Source organism: Chinchilla lanigera, unplaced genomic scaffold, assembly GCF_000276665.1.
Source record: "Chinchilla lanigera isolate Chin_1 unplaced genomic scaffold, ChiLan1.0 scaffold00093, whole genome shotgun sequence".
NCBI lineage: Eukaryota > Metazoa > Chordata > Mammalia > Rodentia > Chinchillidae > Chinchilla > Chinchilla lanigera.
Window position 1 is genome coordinate 8,286,505 of NW_004955494.1, and position 6,775 is coordinate 8,293,279.

The 6,775-nt window shown below is 38.9% G+C and overlaps 1 pseudogene; it reads right to left on the reverse strand.

Annotated features, from left to right (window-relative positions):
• Positions 1-5,669: 5,669 nt before the first annotated feature.
• Positions 5,670-6,559, reverse strand: LOC102013840 (annotated as a pseudogene).
• Positions 6,560-6,775: the final 216 nt, after the last annotated feature.

Consider the following 6,775-nt stretch of genomic DNA (forward strand, 5'->3'; position numbering starts at 1 on the left):
GGTTCTATTTTTAATTCTTTGACAAACTTGCAGTTACTATATCAAATTACACTTGCACAGATATTGTACTTAAGTTCCCTTTTCTCTACATCCTCAGCAACACTTGTGATCATTTGACATTTTCATAATACCTATTCTAAAAGGTGCAGGATAATATCTCACTGTGCATTTGATTCACATTTTCATGACTGAGGGGACAGTTTCAAAACATTGTTTTGGAAAAACTGGATATCCACACAACATTAGAGCCTGCTCCTTCTCTTGCATCACACATAAAAATTAACTCAAATAGATTAAAGCCTCTAAAAAAGACAGACTTTCAAATGTCAAAATCTAAAATATGGAAAAGCTTCTTGGCAATGATTTCACAGGGGTAACACCAAAAGCACAGGTCACAAAGACAAAATAAAGTATTTGCAGTACTACTAAAAAGTTTCTGCACACCACAGAAAACAACCAATAATTTATAAAAACAACGTGAATAAGAACAGGAAAATGGATTTACCAATCTCATAGGCTCAATAGCAAAAGCTATGAATAACTCAATTTCAAAATTGGTGTAGGACTTGAATGGGTATATTTTTCCATAAAAGATAGACTAATGACAAGTTCTATAAAAATGTTCAGTCTTTGAAGAAGGCAGCCCAATATTCAGGTTGTGGCATTGGCACTGCTGGCACATCTACTACAAGAATCAGGGCCAAAAATCATGGCTCAATAATTTCAAAAAATTTGCTAGTGACAAGAAAGGAAGTGGCTGCAAAGTTGGGTCATTTGAAGTTTGTGACAGGAAATCTTGCTTGCTAAAAGATTAGCATTTTAAAAAGCCAAATATTTTGCATCAGGACAATAAAAAAGATTCCTTGAGGGTAGCTCAGGAATCAGCAATATCCCACCATTGTTAGGCTCAAAACTACAAAAGTGAAAGACTTTGCTTTGAGAAGAAAGCCCTAGGAAGCCAAGCTCATTCAGAGCCAACTGTGAATACTAAGGTATTCAGAGATTCTGGAGCCATTATCCAAGGGGGTCAGTCTGCTGCTCCAGTTGGCAGCAGACCATGTCATTGTCTATGTGGTGCTGGCTTTAGAGGCCAGCAGAGTGCTAGAGTTGTGGGGTACTGGGTATTTCCTCTCAGATTTTAGAATATGGCTGTGGAATCTAGACATGTGCCCGTCACAGGGCAGTCTATGAATGTGTAAGAGTGAAATCAAAAGTGCACTGGAGATCTAAGGAAATTGGAGATATCAGAAATCTCAACTTCTGCTAAGTAAAACCACAGAGAGTGAGCAGAATTTCCCAAAGAAAGAGGCCAGCTCACTGCAGCCAGCAATGCCATAGGGGCAGGGACTCCAAGTCTTTTGGAGGTCTCATCTCACATCACATTGCCCATGTGATGGACATGGATCTATGGGACTTAATGTTTGTTCTGCTAGGTTATTTTGGGACAGAGTTTCACTAAATTTCCAAGCCAGGATCAGAATTACTAACCTGAAGCTTCAGCCTCTGTGGCTTAATGGGCCACCACTCCCAGCTACGAGTGTATTTTAAAATCCAGACAAAAAATTATTTCAATCAAAATTTCTCTGTGTATTCTATTTTCTCACATTCATTTCAGTATTTTTATACTTTCTAATAAGAATAGAATTACTTTAAATTTAGTCACAAATAAAGAAAACCTCCACACAACCATCTCAGTTGATGCAGAAAAAACATCTGACAAAATTCAATTGCTTTACATTATAAGAGCATGCAAAAAACTAGGAATAGAGGAAAATATCTTCAGTGTAATAAGAAGCACTTGCAAATTCCATAATTTATATCATACTGGATAGTAAATAACTCAATATATTTTTGTAAGATCAAGAACAAGCAAAGATAGTTCGCTTTATCCCTCCCTGTAATGTAGTACTGGAAGGCCTATTTTAAGCATGAAGGGAAGAAAAGAAGAGGCAACCATATTGAAAGGGATGAAGTATGCCTGTGTTCACAGTTTATCATACCTTATATGTAGAAAACACTAAGCAAAGATTCCAAACATCCTCTATTGGAACTTATGGTATAACCAAATTCAAAAATGTTTCAAGACACAAGATCAGCACCTCTCAATCTGTTGTGTTTAAATACAACAAAAATGAACAATCTAAAAAGGAAGTTAAGACAAGTACCTTCATTTCATGTATCAGGCAATGTACCATCAAAGGCCTTCAATGTAGCTGAGTGTTAGAGTGCTTGAGGATCCATCACAAGCACCACAAGAATTAAATATATAAAATACAATAACATTAGTAAATAAATTACTTAGGGATTATCATGGTTTGTGTCATGAACCATAAAGCTCCCCAAAGCCTCATGTAGTTTTAGATGGGGCTTTTTCCGAGGTGGATGAATCTAGAGTGGGTGATTGATACATGGTACAATGCTGCAGTTAAAGGTAGATGATTGCTGGATCAGTTCACTGATTGGATTGGCATTGGTAGACTGGGTACAATATAAGGGGTAGAAAGAGGCTTGCCTTCCCCTTGTTGCTTTGCTACAGTCTGTGCACCATGAACTGCTCTCTTCTGTGAAGACACACTGCTTGGAGCCCGCCAATTGTGGACTGAAACCTCTACAAACTGTGAGGGAAATAAACCCTTCCCCATTTAACTTTGGGTGTCTGCATATTTTTGTCTCAACAATGAGAGAAAAGTAACTAGGACATGGATAAATGACTAAAAATAAGAAATATATTCTAAACAGCATTGCTGAAAGAAATTAGTAAGAACAAATATGTATGGAATGATATCCTACATTCATTGAAAGACTTACATATGGTTAAAATGTCAATAAACAATACACAAATTTAATGCAGCCCTATCAAAATTGCTATTATATTTTTTGGCAGGAAAAGAAGCATAAAATTGAATTTCATAATAAGTGCAAAGATACACACACTGGCCAGAACAATCTTGAAAAAGATTGAGGCGGAAAGACTCATCTTTCTTGATTGTAAGATTTACTACCAAGCTATAGTAATCAAACAGTGTGGTACTGGCATTAGAAAAACATGGAAAGTAGTAGACTATTACAAAGCTTAGAAAAAAGCTATCATATCTATGATTTTTGAGAAAGATACCAAGACTTTACAATGGAAAGGAGAAAAAAAGTCTTTACCAATCGGTATTGAGAAAACTGGATATCTAACATTCAAAATAATAGTTGTATTTTACTTTACATTATATACAAGAATTCACTGAAACAGTGTATGTTACTATAACAAGGACTTAACAGCTACTTTGGCTAAAAACACGCCAGCTCTTCACTGTAGCCTGTAGATGTCCAAAGGGTAACTAAAAGCAAGAAAAGAAAACTTGGCCTTTAATTTGCATCTGTCTCCTTTGGTACCTTGAATTTTGGGTCAGATTCCTAATCAACTGTGCACATAACTATGCTTGTTAATCATTAAAGGATGCTCATCTAAAACTGGTAATCTTCCCTCTTTAAGGCAGAGATCATAACCACTGAATTGTCGCCCATGAGGTTCTACTGTCCTCTTGCAGATCACTGGCATGATGCCAAGGAGTCTCCAGTCATTGTCCTAATTCTGAATGTATGAGTACCTCCACCCTGAAATTTTTCTGTGTCATTTGCTCCCCTAGTCACCTTGCATTCCAGAAACAACAGTTCTGGCCAGTACACTTCCTGTAAAGAGGGCCAATGCTACCCGCAAGCAGAAGCAAATTTCATTCCACAGGCAAGATACTTCATAACCAATCCTGAAATAAGCATCAGCCTGACCAAGATCACTTGACTGTGCATGCTGCACCACCACTTTGCTCCTGTGCTATATAATCCTGAAGCTCTGTCCGTACCCAGAAGGCAGTACTGAAAGAGATGGCTCTCCTCTTCCCTCCAAGTACGATTACACCGAGTAAATTTCCTTCCTACCTCAGCACTACCTTTTATTTTTTCTTTGGTCAGGTGTGCGAAGTGGCTGAGCCTAGTCCATTTGATTCTCCCAAACCAGGGCATCTGCTCAAAGATTCTGATGATATTAATGGAAACAAGTGTCTGGCCTGAACATACCTCAAAAAGACCAAAATTTAGAAGGTGAGCATTGATTGGAACAAATCAATTTAATGAAAGCCAGGGCTGGCGATGTTGGAGAAATTCCTCAAGGATTCATCTTTGGGGGATCAGTGGTTCAGCTGAGTGAGTGCATTTATGGGGAAGGAAAGAAGCCTACAGGGCCTTTGTCATCCAGAGATGTAATTTCTCTCATCTCTCTGGCCAGATCACCACAACAAACTGTGAAATCCTATGAATAGTTACTACAGAAGCAATGTACAAAGGCTACAGGATTGTCTAAGTGCTATGAATCTAAAAAAAATCCGGCAGTAACCATCTTAATCATCTAGGTGGAGAGTCTTCAGCCAAAGGATTAGGGAGGGACAGAAGGGCAAGGGAAAGCATGAAAGATCCTTTCCAAGGAATATCTGACACAGATCCAAGACCTAAATTTAAGAGATTAAATCACACAACTTTTAGGAGAAAATACAGATGGTACATTTCATGACGTTGTATTTAACCATAATTTCTTAGATATGACACCAAATGCACAATCAGAAAAAGAAGAAAAAGATATGCTGATCTTCATCTAATTCATCTACTCTTCATTAGGAAGCAACTCCACTGTCTTCTGTATCCCCATATAAATGTGGTAAAGAGGAGATACTATGCTTTTGACTGTAAACATGCACACCTACACACACATCCAGGCACACACGTAAACTCTCACGTGTGAATTTAGAGGGAAGGGAAAGTACTTAATACAAAGCTTCTTCAGTGCGCATGTGTGATTCTGCTACTGAACTGGTATAAGGACCCCCCGGCACACACGCTGAAAATACATAGTGACTGCAGCAAAGGTGCTGACATTCCAGGGCAGGTCATGCAATGAGCACCTGGAAGTGGGAAACTCGGTTAGCAACCCCCCTCCGGCTTTCCTCTGCTTTGTAGGTCTACTTCACAGTCTTTCACGTACCTGGAGTGGTTCTACTGTTTAGTCTTATCAGTCTTCTTAGTGTTTTTGGAAGGAATCAGGAGGAAATAATTGGCACCTGAACACATCCTGATCAATACGTCAGTTTCTCACCCTTCATCTCCACTTTGTCCAGAAAGTGAGCTTCAGGTGAAGGCATTTTTCTGGCACAGCTTTTCTCATTTTGTTCCTATTCTCATTGTTTCCTGAGCAACTCTGACACATACTTTGTAAGTGCTAACTGCCTTGAGATAAACATCGAACTCCACTTATGTGAAGGAGCACGAAGGTTGAAAGCTGTCCGGAGTTTTAGCTTGACTAAAAAATCTGACTTGAGGGAAAATAAAATAACTGATTTCTTGTGGCAACACTGACTCCATTATTTTCCCCTGGCAGGTTAGGAGATGAAGCTCACATGCCAGGAATGGTGCAATGGGAAGCCCCTGATTATTTGTCTTTTAACTTTCCTGGAACAGCTGTATAAGCTTCAGATTGCCTAGGACTACAGCTTAAAACAAAAGGAAATTTACTATAATAAGTTAATGTTCTAAAAATGGAAAAATGAAGGTAAAGCAGCATATATGAGTATACATGTAGCTCATAGAGAAGGGATGTAGAAGGCCACTCTCTGCTCTTTCCAGTTAGCACTTCAGTATTTAGCAACATGGGTATCCCTGCTCATCAGTATAAAGGGGCTGAGAACTGCATAACCAAGTAGTAGGAATATTCTAATGTATAACACTGTGGATGCACGCGTCAGATTGATACCTGTGTAGAGGGAAAAGACGAAATCTGTCCAATAAAAGAAAAGGAAACAGGCAGTGAGAATGAGAATATTTAGAGTAGCTCTAATTTCTGGGCTGAAACTGTTTGCAGACTTAGAGCTGTGCAGGTAAAGGACACGCTTGTGATGCTCATACAGATGTAAAGCCATGTACCCACTGCTCCAGCCCATGAGACTGTGGAAGATGATGTCCCAAAGTGTCATGAAAAAGAGGAAAAACCACTTGACTATTTGCCTAGATGACATCATAGAACAATGCCCAATGTACATGCCAGTCGCAGTTCTGTTCATACTGCTGGCTGATGTGATATAGTGGAGCAAGTTGAACTTATAAGAAAATTAAATATCCACAAAAGAAGGAGACAGGGAAGCACTTGCCATGCAGTCTCTGGTTTGTGCTTTCTCCAAGGGGTGGTCCTGGGACTGATGATGATGGCCTGGACCACGCTGAGAAGAGAGGTGTTGCTGATAGAAAGTCCTCGGGCAACCCTTCCCAAGTAAAGCACAGTTTTACAACCAATATTGCCTAGGAAATTTCTGAAGTAGAAAACTATGGCCGCACCTCTGACCCCAATGCTACAAATCATGATTGCATGTGCAAATGCCAAATGAATAAGGATAAAGACAATAGGTTTTCTCTCAGGGCCCATTACAAAGGTATGTAGGTGTCTCACAAATATAATGATGTTCCCCACCAGTCCAGGTCCAGTAAGAGCAAGGAAGACTGTTCTCTGGATGAGATTAATCCAAGTCATCTTGTGACCTCCAAGACAAGAATAGAATAACCTTTGAAAAAACACAAATAAAGACATATATGTCAAATGTTTAAATTTTGTTTCTAAAATATGTAACTATACATGATTTATTTTGTAGCACATACCTGATCTTTCTTCACCCCTTCTATTCTTCTGTAGCTTCCACTGACGTTGAGGTGAAGGTAACTACAATTTTGATGTAAGTTCCACGCTAAT